At 42.7% G+C, this 18,335-nt stretch overlaps 1 protein-coding gene across 1 annotated transcript in view; it reads right to left on the bottom strand.

The window, feature by feature from the left end:
• Positions 1-18,335, bottom strand: part of Eml6 (EMAP like 6) — a 252,970-nt gene that overhangs the window by 219,352 nt on the left and 15,283 nt on the right. The window lies entirely within an intron of this gene.

Raw genomic sequence — 18,335 nt, 5'->3', positions numbered from 1 at the left:
TTTGAAAAATAGATTTTGCATCATCAAGAAAAGTCTTGGGAATTGTATCCCAACTCAGAACAATGTATTCTGAAAAAACAAAAACAAAAACCTTTTTATTGATCCTTTGTAAACTTCACATCATGAGCCCTAATCCCACTCACCTCCCTGTCCCTCTGCCCTTACAATACCCCCAAAAGAAAAGAAAATAGAAATTAAAAACAATTATCTTGCCATGAAAGCTGCAGTGTATTATGGCATGTCCCAGTGTGTCACACAGTTTACCATTTTCCCAAACAGCTTTACTTGTAAATGTTCACTGCAATGAGTCATTGGTCTAGTTTGGGGCCTCTGGCTTCTGCTACAATATCAATACCGGATCCTCACTAGGACTCCTCTTAGCTATCCTGTTGTTGCCCTGTGTCATGGAGATCCTGCAGCTTTGGACCTTTAGGACTGACCCCTTCATGTGCTCCAGCAATTCATAAATGGGGTGGACCAACTCAGAGCCCTGGATCTGGGCCTGGGTAGAAGCTGAGTTGGTCAGCCCACCCATTCTTCTGCCCCCTCAACATCAGTGCCAGCTCTCTCACTTTGTCCAGGTGAGGGGTGGGGCCAGCTCTCCTGCTCTCATGCCCTTAGGGTCCACTTACCCTCCTGCCACAGGGCATCTCCATGCTACTGCCCTGGAGATGAGGAAGGGGCCAGCAAGGGACTGGGAGATGGCTCAGTTAGTAAAGTGCTTGCTGCACAGGCATAAACCCTGAGTTCCCAGTGTGGTGGTGGCACACACCTTTAATCCCAGCACTCAGGAGGCAGAGGCAGGCAGCTCTCTGTGAGTGCAAGGCCAGCTTGGTCTACAGAGTGAGTTCCAGGGCAGCCAGGGCTATACAAAGAAACCCTGTCTTGAAAGGAAAAAACAAAACAAAACACTGAGTCCCAAACCCCAGCACCCATGTAAAAACCTAGGTGTGGAAGCTATACCCAGAGCACAGGAAGGCAGACGCCAGGGGCTCTTTGGCCATCTAGTCCAGCACACTCTATCTTCAGTGAGACACCCTATCTCAAAAAATAAGGTGACAACCCAACATCAACCAAACTTCACAGGTAGCAGAGATAAGCAAAAGCAATACACACACACACACACACACACACACACACACACACACACACTAATTAATTGATCAACAGAGTATCAGTGAAGGTAATCATCCCTTTCATAGGAATAATAACCCTGTGTCTACTGTTCTCTAGACTTCTCTGAACGGTACTTCAAGCTCCTACTCTCATTTACCAGGCTTTCTGACAGCAACCACATTGAAATAAGTATATGTTGCTTTAGTAAACCCAACATGTCTTCTTTCTCTTTTAGGAACAAACACTTCCTATCACATGGCTTGAGAGAGCCATCTGCCATGGATCTCTGAAGGATGGTCAGTCACATAGTCACACAGAACTAAGCAGAGCTTCCTTTCTATAAGCTAGTGCTTAGAAAAACAAATCAAAACTACCCCCAGTTCTCCTGAGGCCTGCAGCTGAGAAGCCAGGAACCAAAAGCCATCCATGGCACGGCACCGCTGTCTTGACCACCACCACAGTCTGAAAGGACACATCCAAAAGCCAGACATGGTCTGAGGCTGGACCGGCTAGAAGATGTGGTAGGCAGATGTTGATGCTCAGAATTAGTGGGAAGATTCTGTCCTGCACTGAAGCACACAATGTTTCTGCCCTAGCCAGTGTCTTTTCCACGTAAAGTAAACTATCTTCTTGCTGAAGAAATAGTAGATACATGGTAAGGCTAAGGATTGAGCTCAGGGGCCGAGTGCTGGGCCAGCATGGACAAAGCAGTGGGTTGATCCTCAGAACGGAAAGGGGGAAAACGTGATGGGGACTGTTACTTTTGCTTTCAGCAAATCCACCATGGAAAACATCGGTCAGTACTTCCCACCAAGCAGGAATTTTAGAACATACTAGTTTCTTCTTTCTACTGGCAGAGTCACAAATGGATACACTGTCTTGATGGGTAGGCATGTTAGACTAGCATAATTTTCTTTGTGAAATACCTTGATTCTCACCATCAGATGACAAGAACTATGTCCTAAAAAGTATACTAAGCAATTAAGTAAACTAGACAAAAGTAGTGTCTAGGATAAGAGAGAGGCAGTTTGAAATCACAGCTTGGCAGTTTTTAGCCAATTGTCTTCGTCAAAGACATTCCCTAGGCTATGGTTTCTACTTTAGTAAAAAGGGATCTGTGCTAAAGTCAATTTGTGAAGACTAAACTAGATAACACAAAAAATGCTCAGCAACTGCTTAGTACATATGAGTATTAATAAAAATTATCCTTACAAATGTTGATTTTTATCTTCTCTGTATTTCACCATTATGCATTAGTGGAACCAATACACAGAAAATTTCATAAAAGAAGCCTTTGTTTACATTGTGCCAGCAATTACACCATCATGAATGCAACCATCAAACCAACAATCTTCCACTTCAGTAACTGAACAGAGCTATTTCTGTGAATCTTCACACATATAAGGAATTAAACAGAAGGAAGGCTACTCATCTTCCTTACAAATACCTTACCTTCTCAAATCCCAAATCCCACCTGTAGGACCATCACTCTCGTCTACATGCACATCTCTTTCAGAAGGCTAGCTGTCAGTACCTATACGCAATGTGTTCAAAATACACACATTCTTGACCATGGCTGTTCTAGCTGCTACAGAAGCACACAGATATTCTAAAGAGCATGCAAGGAGCTGCAGCACAGTATTGTCTTTAACAGCCAATACTTCAAATGTCCATCGTCAGGAACACGTAAGACACAAGGCAGATATTGACCTGCCAAGCTGCAATACAGGTAGACACTGACCTCTGACCTAATCTGAGACAACAAAAATGTGTCGTGTGCCTTCCCTATACCAAACTCCCAGTAGCATCAGTGCTTAAGACAGACTCAAGCTTTTAGCCCAAAGAAAAACCACAACTGCTCTCCTATTCTCCCAATCCAGGTAGGTTCTTGCAAGATTTCCTTCAATAACCCCATGATTTACAGCTTGTGACTCTTACAGAAACCATGCTCACCACAAGCCCTGGGCATGTGCAAAGGAAATAAGACTTTATTGAACCTTTCTGACACCATATAATCATAGTTTTCATAATTCTCTATGTTATCTTAATGCTTATTTCTCCCAAATTTTCTGTCAAGATAGCTATAATTCGTATTTGGCAGCGTGAAAAAAAAAATCACTGAACAACTTTACCTTTTGTAATTTTGTAATAAGTTTCACTGAAAGGAAGCCACTTTCTCCAAAATGCACCTTTTTGAACACTTTGTACATGTTAAAATGAGAGTGTACAAACCTGTAAGTTATTTTTAAAACCTAACAAGGAAAAAAATTAACAAGAAACAGGGTCAAGTTAAGTGAAAGTCAACTCTATAATCTAGGTATTAATATAAACCAGTAATCCTAGCTAACTCTCTATATGAAAAATGAAACTAGGGGCTGGAGAGAAGGCTCAGCGGTTAAGAGCACTGCCTGCTCTTCCAAAGGTCATGAGTTCAATTCCAGCAACTACATCGTGGCTCATAACCATCTATAACAAGATCTGGTGCTTTCTTCTGACGTGCAAGCAGAATGCTGTATACATAATAAAGAAATAAATCTTTAAATAAATAAATAAATAAATTTTAAAAATAAAACTGTTTGCTTATATCCATCTCAAGGTTTTGTTTCTCATAACTTCCCATGTCATAAAGGATAAATAACATATCATAAAATTGACTGTGTTAATTAATAGTAATTTTTGCTTAGGGTTCAAACAAAGTAAGACAAAGCCCTAAAATGAACTAACTTATTTAATGTTCTGTTCCCCTTACTCTTGTCACTGTATCTTTGGTAAGAATGAAGTGTGTGCGTGCGTGTGCACGGCTCAGACACCAGCACCACTTTCTCTGCCCCTACTCATGGGCAAGGCTGCCACAGACCTCACAGACCTGATGGTTTTGACTGATGTAGCTCCTGGGTCAGGGACTTTGGGGTCCTCAGACATGACCACTCTAGTGGCTTCTGCCATCCAGGATCTCTGAGATCTTGTTCTGTCCTGTGCGTCTCACTCCTGTTGTCATCTGTGTAACATACTTGTTACCTTACTATCCAAAATTCACAGATGGCAGAAAGAGAAAGATTTGCTTTCTCTGCAGTTGAAAAGGCCAAGGCGCTGCTCTGCAACCACAAAAATGTTGGGTGTAAACCCAGAGTCAAGGCTGTTCTTACAAAAGCGAGTGAATTCCACCCAGCAGCCCAATGGGCACATTGAAACCCTTGGTTTGGCTATCATCTATACTTTATAGATACTTGCCAAAATGCTGTGCATCTCCTTGGTATTTAATAAAAATCATTTTTTGAGCCTTAGTTAAAATTCCTATGAACTATAAAAAAAAAGATTTATTTACTACTTACACAGTATTCTGCCCACATGTGTGCCTGCCGACCACAAGAAGGCACCAGATCTCATTGTAGATGGTTGTGAGCCACCATGTGGTTGCTAGGAATTGAACTTGGGACCTTTGGAAGAGCAGACAGTGCTCTTAACCTCTGAGCCATCTCTCCAGCCTTCCTGTGAACTTTTATGAGAAAAGGTCAAATGAAGATTTGTGCTCCCTTCTCACTTATAATGAATCTAGGCACAGAAAATCACAGTACCTTGCCTCTCTGGAGTGTACTGTGTGCAACTGGGGAGGGCAGCCTGGATGCCCCACAACAGAAAGTCAGGAATACTTCATGATGTTACCATGTGACTGCTTCCTTAATGTGACACCTTTGGGTGACCACTTGTGCCATGACAATACCCAATATTTTTGTTGTTTTATAGAAAATTGGTTTCCTCTTTTTTGTAACATCCACACACAAACAAACAAACAACCCAAAGGAACTCAGCAGATGAGATTAGGGCACAGATGGAATTAGATATTCCTATAAACAGATCAATCATTTTCCATTTAGAAAACAAAAAAAGCATCACAAAGCAAACAGCTGCTCTTACTCAGGGGGAAAATATGAAGTAATGAATTTTGTGAAATTTGAACCAATAATTCAGCCTTTGTAGTGTGACAAACTATAGTAATTTTAAAAAATTGTTTTCTTCCCTTTGTTTCGCTAAAGCAAAATGGTCTTTTAATGTTTATGTGTATATTAAAATATCAGTATAAAGCCAGATAAGACCATAAGCCTGTGCCCTAAGAAAACAATAAGCAGACATGTAAGTCTATGCTTCATTGATCCATTAACACATATTTGTCCTCTTGGTTAAGATCATTTAAGGAGGATGACAGACCCTTGATGCTTGACCTGTGTGCACTTCATCTTGGACTCACTAGGCGGCATCTCAGGGATGCTGAATTCCCCAGAATAGTTACAAGAAAATGCCTTGCCCCCGTACATGGGAGCACCACTCTAACTAGGCGTCACATTCCTCTAGCCTCCACACTTCTCTTTCACTGTTCTAGCAGTGCATTCTGGGCCAAACTGCTGAGATGAAGTCAGTCCAGATCCCAGTGCATCTTTCTGCAGAGCTCCACAGTTGACCCTCTACCACCAGCCCCTCAAAAGCACAGCAGACACATCCGCCCCTCCCTTAGCTTCCAAGCCCCCCAATTCCTCCTCTGTCCATTCTTCAAGACCCCTGGGGCTTCTTTTCCTCTCCACGTTGCATAAAATGAGGGTATTTCCCAGAGTTCTAGCCTAAACACTCATTTCTTTTTGCCTTAAGTGCTCTCCTTTAAACAGACATACCTGGTACTAAGAGGAAGGAGTATCTCTGGAGAGAGTGTCTTCAGGCAGGCATTCCATTCATATTTGAGTGGCATTAACACTACCACCTAGAGAAGAAGCTGAGACTGGACAGGAACAATAAGCAATCCATAGTGGTGAATCAGATTCTACTCTGCGTCTGACTGACCCTAAAGCCTAGCTTTTGCCCCCACATGAAATACTTCTAGGCTACACAAGGTCAGTGGCCTGATGGGTGGAGTGAGGAGATGCACAGAGTGAAGCTGTAACATAATGTGAGAAGCACTCTTAAGAGAAAGCTGGAGAAAGAGCTGTGGACATAGAGAGGAAAGAAACGGTGATGCTACCTCAAGAAATCTAATGGGCCCAGCATGGCATGGGGGCGGACGCCTGTAATCCCAGCACTCTGGGAGGCAGAGGTAAGTGGATCTCTGTGTGTTCCAGGCCAGCCTGGTTTACAAATCGAGTCCAGGACAGCCAAAGCTACACAGAGAAAACCCTGTCTCAAAAAAACAAAAAGAAAGAAGAAGAAGAAAAAAGAAAAAAGAAAGAAAGAAAGAAAGAAAGAAAGAAAGAAAGAAAGAAAGAAAGAAATCTAATGGGACCTCAGAGATGGTGACACTGGAGTTGTCTCTTGGAGTCCATGGGCCCGTCCCATGGAGAGACCTGGCAGAACATTCAAGCCGTGCAGATGTCACTATGACATGGAATTGGGCTCATTTGAGCTGAAAGAGTAAAGCATGCTGGGATTAAAATGCTAAGGAGGATTTTTAAAAAGTGAGCTGTGGTGTTGGAAATGAGTGGTAGGGTGGGGCCCAATCTGGAAGCCCCAGAGGCAGCCAGCAGGAGTCTTTCAACAAGGCAAGGACAGGTTAGGCCTACTGTTCAGAACAGTAATTCTAGGGCTAGCACATTCCAGAACCCAAAGCCATTTGGAGAAACTTTTTTAATGTGCTAGTTTCTCCCCACTATTGTGAACATTTTCATTCAATTTGTTTAAGATGGTATCTGGCTTTCTACTCAAGGAAGTGTCTCCTCTACCGGGTTCTTTAGATCACTACGGATGGTTGGACAGACTTTTCATCAATGGATTGTAAACTATGCTTCAGTTATCTCAGATCTGACCAGTGGCCGTTCTTTCAAGCAGATTATTGTGCCATTTTAATGTCCTTCTGTTCCTTGAATTATACTTTCCAGCATATGAAGACATTCTGAATTCAGACCTGCTTTTTCTCTAGTACTCCAATCTTCTTGTGAGAACAGTGTCTAGAAAGTCTGCCATGTTAGCTGTGTCACTGCTACCAACATGTCTTTGTTTCCTGGTCCTCTCAATGGACAGAATAAGTTAAGTACCAGTGTGTGAATATGAAAGTGCACACATCTGCATATATCTTTATATTTCTATGGAAATTTCTTTTAAAGTACACATTTCTAAGTCTTACAGATCTTTATGAAGAGGTAATAGATCTGTATGTCTTGAATTTGGAAGGACAGCGTCAAGAGTCCACTGTGACGACACAGACAAAACCTAACAGTCTTAGAGCCGCGGCACAGGCTGTAGAACAGGACAAGATCGTCTACACTGAAGACGAGCTGGACAGCAGGAGCAAAAGAGGGGTGGGGGAGCAAGCACTGGACACTTCCCACCGGGAGCTGCCTCACAAAACACTTCACTGAGTCATCTTCTCACTCTCCTTCTATAGATTACATAGTCTGTAGAGAGTGATTATAAGGCCTGAAGAGAAGGTTCATCAGTTTGAGCACTTGCTGCTCTTCCAGAGGACCCAGGCTCATTTCCCAGGACCCACATTGTAACTATACTTTTAAGCCAGGGCCAGGGGACCTTGCACTCTCTCCTGTCTTCCACAGGTACCACACACATGTAGCATATACTCACATAGACACACAAAGACACATAAATAAAAATAGGAAACTAAAGTACCTATAAGACATTCTAGAATTTAAAGGTCCTCTGTGATATTTTTTATTATATGTAGCCTACAGACAGACTTTCAATCAAAGCAAGGCTTTGGGAATTTGTTGTGAATAGGCCAAGTTCTCACATAAACATAGTCCAGCTAGTGTTAGTGCTACTTTTAAACTCTATTTTATTTTGGCTTCTTATGCCTCTACCTTTGCTTTAGCTTTCCTAATCCTTTCCAACTCCTGCCCTCCCAACACTAGGTAGGAAAGAAGATTAGTGGGGAGAGGGAGCTGAGTTCTCTTTAGCTACTCCAGGCTGGGTAGGGTCATAGGGTTCTTTGGGGCAATACCAATCTCAGTTGTCAGGATATCCAGCAGTCCAGACTACAGACAAACCCAGCAGCCTTCCTCCTCCTCTGACCCTGTTTTTCCTTCTCTCTCTCTCTCTCTCTCTCTCTCTCTCTCTCTCTCTCTCTCTCTCTCTCTCTCTCTCTCCTCAGAAGTCAATTAACAGCAGCTGGCAAAGATCACATGAGGCAATTATCAGCTGTGGACAAGCTAAGGCAGCTTCATATCCCACACTTGGGATTAAAACAAAAACATGTTTACATAACATAACTGAGTTTTAAAAGAGACCAAAACTTCCACTACAAGCTAGAATGACTGTGTTCTACCATGCAGCAAAGCAGACTTGCAAGGCTTTTCCCCAAGAAGCTGTGTCTGTCACCGCATCTCTTATTTTCCAGGAGAAGAGCGAGTTTGCTCTGTCCTGCTCATCGCTGCTGATGCATGAAACCCACTGGAGCATGGGCAGCAGGTAAAGAAAATGCAAAAAGAAATGGAAAGTTAAAAGGAAATGCCCCTGGACATTCTAACTGCTATAATGGAACCTTAAAAAGCCAGACGCAAGTACAACCCAGAGGGGAAAATTCCTCGTTAATGTAGTGAAAGCAAGTCTTCACTGACCTCCCTACTGCTAACCCCTGCCTGGTTTTCCAGGCTTCTTAACAGAAGCCTACTCTGCTGAAGCAGCAGAGCATCTTCTTGATATCCCATCCCACCCCCCCCCCCCCCCCCTGCCCCCCAACCCTCGCTCTTGGCTCCCAGGGCAGCCTATGCCCCTGACTTACACTCTGTGACCAGCTTTCACAGGCATTTCTTTGCTTGCTGGTCTCTCAAACTTGACCTTTCTTCAAGTCCTGGCTCTGGTCTCCTCTCTTTTCTCCCTGCGCTCTGCGTTACCTTATCTATTTCTTTGCACACAGCAACTGCTTTCTCCCTCATCCAGATGTATAATCATCTGTAGGATGTAGTGTAGTCATGCATCACTCTGGTGGGACACATTCTGAGAACTACACTGTCATACAATTTCATCAGTGTGTGGCCATCAGAGTACAGACTGGGATAGTATAGGTCAATGCCTCAATATGGCACTGAGGCAACTTCAAAATGATTCCTGTGACTGGTAGAACTAGAAACCCATTCAGTATGTTGAAGAATAAATGAGAGATAAGAAAATGGAGTTGGTAAGTGGAGATAACCAAGACTCTCAGCATTTTCATCAGAAGGACCTTAGGAGTCATAGTGTCGGTCTCCTCATCTTTAGATGAGGCCAGAAAAGTCACACATGACAATAGACGGAGCTAATGTAGAAGTCATTGCAGTATATGCCAACCCCCATGGTCCTCAACCTTACTAATGCTGTGGTGGCGGTGACCCCAACCATAAAATTATTTTGTTGCTGTTTTATAAGTGTAACTAGGCTACTGTTACAAATCATAAGGTAAATATCTGTTTTCCAATGGTCTTAGGTGTCCCCTATGAAAGGATCCTTCAACTGGCAAAGGGGCTGCAACCCTCAGACTGAGAACCACTGTCCTAAACAGAGCTTCTTCTGCCTTTGAGCTGCTACTTCTGTATCTTTGTGTCAAACTCTTCTGGGCCAAGAAAAGCAACTTCAGTTTATTTAGAACTGGCAGGTACTGTCTTACCATCTATGCACACATCTGGACTTCATTTCCCTTTTGTAAATGTTTGATCACATTCTCAAAAATTACTTCAAAGACTCCATGTTTCCTAAGTCAGAAAGATGCAAACCAATATAATTCGGTCAAAAAGCCTTAAGCACAAGTCATCCAAGAGAATACACACTCATTGTGTATTAGTAACCCTTTCATTGCTACAACTAAACGCCTGTCAAGGAGTATCATAAGAGAAGAAAGGAGCTGGGCGTGGTGACACATGCCTTTAATCCCAGCACTCAGGAGGCAGAGGCAGGCGATCACTGTGAGTCTAAGGCCAGTCTGGCCTACAAAGCGAGTCCAGGATGGCCAAGGCTACACAGAGAGACCCGGTCTCAAAAAAAACCAAAGGGGGGAAAAAGAGAAAGGAGAGAGAGGAGAGAGAGAGAGAGAGAGAGAGAGAGAGAGAGAGAGAGAGAGAGAGAGAGAGAGAGAAGAAAGGTTTCTTTCAGCCAGTGGCCTAAGGGGTACAGACCTTCAAGGCAGAGAAGGAATGGTGTGGCAAGCTCCTGACCACCAGGTGGGCAGCTTTGTGGAAGCCAAGGGAGGATGCTGGAATCCAGCTGGCATTCTTTTCCCTTTTACTCAGCCCAGGACCCCAGCCCATGGTGTGGCACCACCTTGCAAGCGAGTCTGTCCCCCTCAGTTAACCTTCTCTTGGAATATGCTCACAGGCATGCCAAGGTGTGCTCCACTAGAGCCCTAGCTACTTCCTGCATGTTACTTAGTTCAATCAAGTCTTAAAAATTAATCATTGCACACTGTAAGGTCCAAGCATATATTTCAGTAGAAAACATCAGCTTCTTTGTTTCTTTCTTTGTTCCTTTTTTTTTTTTTTTTTTTTTTTTGGTGTGTATTTTTCTAAACAGGGTTTCTCTGTAGCCTTGGCTGTCCCAGACTTGCTCTGTAGACCAGGCTATGTAGTGGATATAAACATGCTTTTTTTTTTTTTTTTTTGATCCCAAGTGTGGGATAGGTATTGGATATAAACATGTTTTTGTTTTGATCCCAGTTATGGAATGAGGAACAGACTTGTGATGTTTATCCACTCAGAAGTCAAACCACTTCGTGGGGGGGGGGGGCTTGGTTTTTGCCAGCTGAGAAACATCCTAGTACAGACTCTGAGAGGAGATATATATATATGAGCCCAAAACAGGAGGCTGAGCTTTTTGGGTCTTGGTATTGTTTGGCTGTTCATTGCTCCACTTCGAGACGTGCCTAGAGAGAACTGCTCCAGAGAAGGCTTAGAGGCTTTGGGCTCCGGCTGAAACTCCGGTTCCAGCTGTTCCAGGTTCCAGCAGCAACTTTGGAGGAATTGCTGGTCTGCTGAAATCCTGCCAACTACAGCAGAGGAATTGCTCCCAGGAACTGAATCCAACAAGGTCTACTTCTCCTGTTCCCATAAACCTCCTTTCTCTCCTATCTAGGGTAGGTGGGTTGGAAGGGAGGTATAAGCATTAAAGAACCCCAAATAAAGTAGGTTTAGGAAAGTTGGAGCCTACAAGGCTAGCCTCAAAACTCACAGATATTCCCCCTGCCTCTGCCTCCCTGAGTACTGGGACTACAGGAGTGTACCACTGTGCCCAACTGAAAACATCATGTTCTTAGTGGCTATATTTTCTATCCAGACCAACAGAGCAGTAGAAGGAAGAAGTCAAATAAAATTTAATGTCATATTTTAAAGCAGTATAATAACTGATCATTGTTATTATTAAAAAAAAATTTTTTAAGACAGGGTCTCCCTATATGGCCTAGGCTGACCTCTAACCTCCTGCCTCTGCCTCTTAAAAATATTGGAATTACAGATGTATACTGCCACATTCAGCAGCCTCAAAAAAAAATTTTTTTTAAGATTCTGAATTCTTCCTATCTATCCCAGCTGAGAATATTTTCAGAATTTTCTCCTCACAAAGTATATAAAAACCAGTTTTGACAGAAATCTGACCCTACATCATCCGTCAATAATACCAACTAATTGGAGAAGAAATCAAAGAGCAAATAAAATATATTAGGCATGTACTGTGCCCCAGCAAAGCTGCTAGGCACAAGGATACACATGGAACTCTAGTCAGGGAGAGAGAGAAGCCAACAAATGCAACATGATACAATAGTTCTGTAATGAAAAAAATGTACACCGTGGTCTGACGCATGGAGAAGGAAGGCTTAAAATAGTCTGGAGCTGTCAGCTAAGGCTGCAAGGAGCGATGACACTTGCTTTAAGATTGAAGGGAAAGACTGCATCAGCGGAGAAGACAGAGGTCATGTCAAGCAGCTGAAGTGGTGTGTTTAGGGATGAGCCTGCACTCCAAAGAGGCACTCTGGCATGCCCTCTTTTGGGAACTTTAAAGTCCATAAAATATCGCTCATATCTTGAATTTAAATTCCGTTTATGTTCCTATCTCTACCTTTTCTGGACCTTGGCTCAATATTTCTCACCGCTTAGTTTTTCTTTTCTATCTATCAAGAAATTGCCCGCCTTCTTCTTTTGTAGTCTGTCTTCTCTAGTGGACTTCCTGCCCACTGTTATTCAGTGCAGGCTTTACTTACCAGATGATCTTCCTTAAAACGAAGACCCTTTGAATCATAGTCTCACTCTCTAGACTACAGCTTGCTGGACTAAGTCAATCTCAACCCATGCTAAGTCAAGTAAATTCTCTTTCCTGGGAATTTAGAATGAAGAAAAAAGATTCAGTTGCTTTTGCAGGACCAATGGGCTGAGACAGCCATGTACAAACAAACCATTAGGCTAAACAGTCAGTTTAGAGCCCAAAAAAATTAAAAACTAAGCAAAGATGTGAATCCTTGCTGTGTAGGAATAGGAAAATCCTAGCTGCCTGGCGTCTGCCAGGGCCTAAGAGGCAACCGCACACTCTGAAATAAAGCCCAAAAAGTTTCCTTGTCATGTTATAGTCCCCTCCTTAATGGTTCCCATATTACTTTTAAGTCTTGTTTTAGTCATACCTATAAAACTAACTAACATTGAGCATAGAATAATGTTTTAATGACATTATTCAATAGCACTTGGCTCCCCATCCCAAAGAGAAAGCTTCTATCTTTAAATAATCCCATGAAAGGGAAAGGCTGGCACCATAACTTCATGTTAGAGCACTTGCCTAGCATGGGAGAAGCCAGGGCTCCATCCCCAGGCTACAAACAAAACAAAACAAGCCTCAAGCCTCAATCTATGTGTGTACTGTGAGAGAGAGTGCCTTCTGTCTCCAGGAAGTAGGACATCTGCTGCTCCTTCCACCATGATGAAGAAAGAGAGAGGCAGTGGTAGAGAACCAGAGGACATTCCCAGAATCCTCATGTTTCTGGGTTGAGATCATCAGCCAGCTTCCCTTTGAGGAAAGAAAGGAATGAACTAAAAAAGAAATAGAGGAGCTAGCTGTGTTAGTACACGGCTGCAATCCCACCTCTTGGGAGACAAAGGCAGGAGGATCAGGAGTATAGGGTCATCTTCAACTACATAGGGAGGTGGAGGCTAGTCTAGACCACATAAAACCCTGTCTGAAAGAAAGAAGGAAAGAAAGAAAGAAAAGAGTGTAGTGAATAGGTAAGATAAAAAAAAAGGCACTTTCTTTTATAACTCCCTCTCTTTGCATAACACATACCATTTTATAGTGACTCAACAGACTAACTTCCAGCAACAAAGTCTGCAAATTCATTTTTAAAGAACACAACAACAGCCAGGGCATGATCCCAGAACTTAGGAGGCAGAGGCAAGCGGATCTCTGTAAGTTCCTGGTCTACAAAGTGAGGTCAGGACAGCCAGGACTACAAAAGAAACCCTGTCTGGAAAACAAAAACAAAAAAAACACAACAACAATAACTTTGGCAGTTAACAAATCTACTGTCTTGACTGCAGCTTGTTCTAAACCAGTTTCTCCAAATATAAATGGTTCAGTTCTGCAAATAGATAAGATCTTCAAATTATTTAGAATATGACTTCACTAACCAATGTGACACAGCAGCCAAAACCCCTGACTTCTATCATGTCTAGGCTAATCTTTTTTTAAGTGCTATTTATTTTTAATTGTGGGTGTAGGTGTGTGAAGGGGGTGTGCGTACATGGGCGTACAGGTGTCCTGGAGACCAGAGGTGTAGGATCCCTCAGAGCTGGACTTACAAGCACTTGCGAGCCACCTGATGTGGGTGCTGGGACTAGAACTCACATCTCTAGAGGAGCAGTATGTGCTCTTAGCTATGGAGCCATCTCTCCAAGTCAGAGGGCAAGCTTTTTAATGGTTATTCTTCCCAAAAACCCCTTTCAGTATCTTCTATGGAAGAAATGCGCCCTAGAGGTATTTGATGACGTTAGGAATCCAGTACAATTTCACAGGAAAAACTTAATCTCAGCATACAGAATGAACAGAACTGAGTGCCTACATGCAGAAGCCTGAGACTAGAGCCTACCTCACATTGTGCAGTAACCTAACATGAGCCATCAGACTAAGAGTTAGATACTAAAACCATAGAACTACTAGAAAGCAGGATTAAATTTTCATGATCTTGAATTGGACGATGTTTTCTTGAACATAGTATCAAAAATACAAGAAAACAAAAATAAGTAAGTAAACTTGATGTCATCAAATTTTAAAACTTTCATACATCGTCACACATGTAGGAGTAGTGGTACACACCTATAATCCTAGCACTAAGGGAGCCAGAGGCAGGTGGATCTCTGTGAATTCAGGGCCAGCCTGGTCTATAAAGAGAGTCCAGAACAGCTAAAGCTACACAGAAAAACCCTGTCTCAAAACAAAAAACAAAAAAACAAAAAGCCAAACAAACAAACTTTCATACATCACAAGGCACCAGCAAAAAAGTAAAGACAACTCAATGAAAGAGGTAAGCATTTATAAATAATATATTAAAGGCTTACATTCAGAATATATAGAGAACTCTTAAAACTCATTAATAAAAACATACACATGACTGGGAAAAGATTGAATAGACATTTTCCCCAAAGAAGATATAAAAAAAAGTAATAATCAGTATATGGCAACATGATTGATATTAGTCATTAGGGAAATACAAATAAGACACATTTCATACTGAGTATGATGGCTAAAATCAAGAAAGCATATGAAGGAATTAGGACTCTTATACACTACTCCTACAGACCTGCAAAATGCTTGGAAAACTGCTTGGCAGTGCTTCAAAAAGTTATAAACAGACGAACTGGTTGTGGTGGCCATTCCTTTAATCCCAGCACTCCTAGAGAGTGGGGCAGGTAGATTCCAGTGAGTTTGAGACCAACCTGGTCTACATAGTAAAACCTTGTCAGAAGGAGGAAGAGAAGGAGGAAAGCAGAAGTAGAAAAAAAGAAGGAGGAAGAAGGAGAAGGAGGAGAAGAGGAAGGGGTAGGGAAAGGAGAAAGAGAAGGAGGAGGAAAAAGAAGAAGAAGAAAGAAGGAGAAGGAGGAAGAAAGAGGAGGAGGAGGAAGAAGGAGAAGGAGGAGGAAGAAGGAGGAGGAGGAAGAATGAGGAGGAGGAAGAAAGAGGAGGAGGAGAAAGAAGGAGAAGGAAGAGCAAGAAGGAGGAGAAGGTAAATTAAACATAGTTACTATATGACCCAGAGTCTTATATCATTGACCAGCAGGAATCTTCCGACATCTCCTTAACTTGTTTTAATCAGTCACTACTTGTTTCTCTATGGAAGTGGAAGAACACTGAACTGGGAAAAGTGACTGTTAATATAAAATTGTAGTAAATATACATTTCATATGTACATACATATGATTAAAATTCTGCCCCTTGCAATACCTTTCAGCTTGAAAAATACCTGCGTTCTGAAGGCACGCCAGTGCACTCCTTCAAAGCTTACTTCTGAAGTGTGTCTGTGGGTGACCAGCGCCAGCACCAGCTAGGAGCTGGTGAAAACTCAGCATGCACTGCACAAACCTACTGACACAATCTTGATTTCACCAAGTGACCCCCACGCACAATATTTGAAAGCTGTTTGCTCTCAAAATGTTAATTATTCTTAAAACCAATCCACACACTGCAAACTCAAAAACACCTACAAATGAAGCCTTGCTTCTGAAGGTGTGTGAACTAAAGCACGGCTTCTCAACAGCGCCATTCTCCTGGAAGCCAAATCAGCCCCAGAGAAGGAGACAGTACGTCAGTCTTCCTGCAGCTTCCCTTTCCTGTGGCAAAGCTACTTCCATAACAGGGACGTTCAGATCCTTGGGGAAGGAAGAACTCCCTAGCACAGCCACTTACAGAATGTGTCATGAACAAGTTTTGCTCTGCTATAGTGACTGCCTATGTGCATTGACATTGGTGGGTTGATGTCACTCTGCAGATGACAGGAAAGTTCAGTGCAATGCTTGCAAAGAGTTTCTAGATTGTAATCACATTTTTCAAGAAAATAATGTGCAGCCAGGCGTAGTGGCCCACGCCTTTAATCCCAGCACTCAGGAGGCAGAGGCAGGCTGATCTCTGTAACTTTAAGGCCAACCTGGTCTACAAAGTGAGTCCAAGACAGCCAGTGTTACAGAGAGAAACCCTGTATCAAAAAACAAGAAGAAGGAGGAGGAGGAGAACAAGAATAAGAACAAGAAAACAAGAAGAACAAGAACAAGAAGAAGAAGAAGAAGAAGAAAAGAAAGAAAGAAAACAATGTGCTTATATTTCTAAGTTAAAAATTGTCATTGATAGCATAATAAGAAAAACTGTATTCATGACAATAATTGAATGGCTGTCCTGGGAAATTTGGGACATATGGTACTAAAACCCATGAGGCATCAGTGACCTGGTTGAGAACTGGCATGTCCTTGGTCTTTCTCTGGGTATCTAAGACCAGAATTCTGGGCACTATCACGGAGCCCCAGACCTTAGTAGGCCCTAAGACCTTGGCACAACTGACTCCATGACAGAAGTACCATTCAGGCTGTAAAACTCAGCACATAGGCAGCACCACCTGCCAAAATTAAAACAGAAGTCTAATCCATCAAAGTCCATAGTTAAGGGAAAGTCTCTCAAAAACGCTACTTTTTGGCTTCTGAATTATGCATCTGCCTAACTGTTCTTGCTAACTGATATGTGTCAATCCAGGATACGGTTTTCTGCTTAAGAGCTCACCCTGAGGAAGGCTAAATGCTAGACTTTTTGTTTGTTTGTTGTCTTGTAAGACAGGGTTTCTCTATGTAGCCCTGTATATCCTGGACTTGCTTTGTAAACCAGGCTGGTCTCGAACTCACAGAGATCTGCCTGCTTCTGCCTCCCTGAATGCTGGGACAAAAGGTGTGCACCACCACACCCACCTCAACAAAAACTTCTATTGACTTAAACCCAAGTCTGAGCAGTCTTCTCTGGTGAAAACCTCACAACATTTCTGCAGGCTCCAGTGAGATCCCAGACCTCTGGATACTGGGGGTGTCAGAACCTCTTGGAATAAGGAAGAGTATGGTGGTCAAGGGACTCCTACGGGGTGTGGCTCCCTTTTATCAATCACTGTCTAGCACTTCAGAGGGGTCTGACCCCTCTACCCTCCCCCCCAAAAAAAATCAAATTAAAAAGTTGCCTAGTCTGTCACCTCTGCACGTAAGTCTGTTTAAGGTGCATTCTGTTTGGGTGCATAGGAGAGGTCAGACATAGCTGCTGATACAGTGTCCAGGAGCCATGTGAGATGGTGCTATTCAGATATATGAATGTGTGGCCACCCCTGGTTGACTGGCACTCACTCCTTCTTCTTCTTCTTCTTCTTCTTCTTCTTCTTCTTCTTCTTCTTCTTCTTCTTCTTCTTCTTTCTCTCTGTCTCTGTCTCTCTCTATGTCTCTGTCTCTTTCTCTCTCTCTCTCTCTCTCTCTCTCTCTCTCTCTCTCCTCTCTCTCTCTCTCTCTCTCTCTGTGTGTGTGTGTGTGTGTGTGTGTGTTGTTGTGTGTCTTTGTGTTTCTATCTTCCCTGTATTGACCAGTGGCTTTCTCTGGTGTGAGGATTCCCTGAACTAAAAAACCTGTACCACATCCCACCAGGGGACTAACCTGTGATCCTCTAGATCACATTTGGGGTTGGGAGGGGCAACCCTCTGTCTGCCCCACTCTAGGAGCAGGAGCACTTGCTTGTTTTATTGCTTGAATACTGTTCACAGTCAAAGTTGGGCCTCTTATCCAGCCCCATCCCCTCCCATCTAAGTATAATGCACAGGGAGGGGAACCAGCTCCCCCAGGCGAGCATTCCTTCTGCTGAGTGCAGGGGGGATGATGCCAGACTATGCAGCCTGGACAGAACAGATTTTTCCTTCTGTCAAACACAGATCAAGGAGACTTTAAACAAGTTCACCACTTACTTTTGCAAAGATTAAAGACAGCAGCTGAAAAGATTTCCTTTGTTACCCAGTTGGCCCCAGATATTTAGATAAAAGGTATAAAAGTTTAAAAACATTTTTAAAGGTATGAGTAAGTCCTAGTTGCTGCAGGTAGCTTAAAGGGTATTTAAGAACAGAGAAATGATTGAGACACATCTTAGTTAGAGTTTCATTGCCATTAAGAGTCACCATGGCCAAGTAACTCTTATAAAGGAAACCCTTTAATTGGGGCTGGCTTACAGTTTCAGAGGTGTAGTCCATTATCATCATAGGAAGCATGACAGCACACAGGCAGACA

Source organism: Acomys russatus, chromosome 22, assembly GCF_903995435.1.
Source record: "Acomys russatus chromosome 22, mAcoRus1.1, whole genome shotgun sequence".
Lineage (NCBI taxonomy): Eukaryota > Metazoa > Chordata > Mammalia > Rodentia > Muridae > Acomys > Acomys russatus.
Note: the sequence above shows the minus strand (reverse complement) of the source record. Positions and strands in the feature narration are given on the sequence as shown.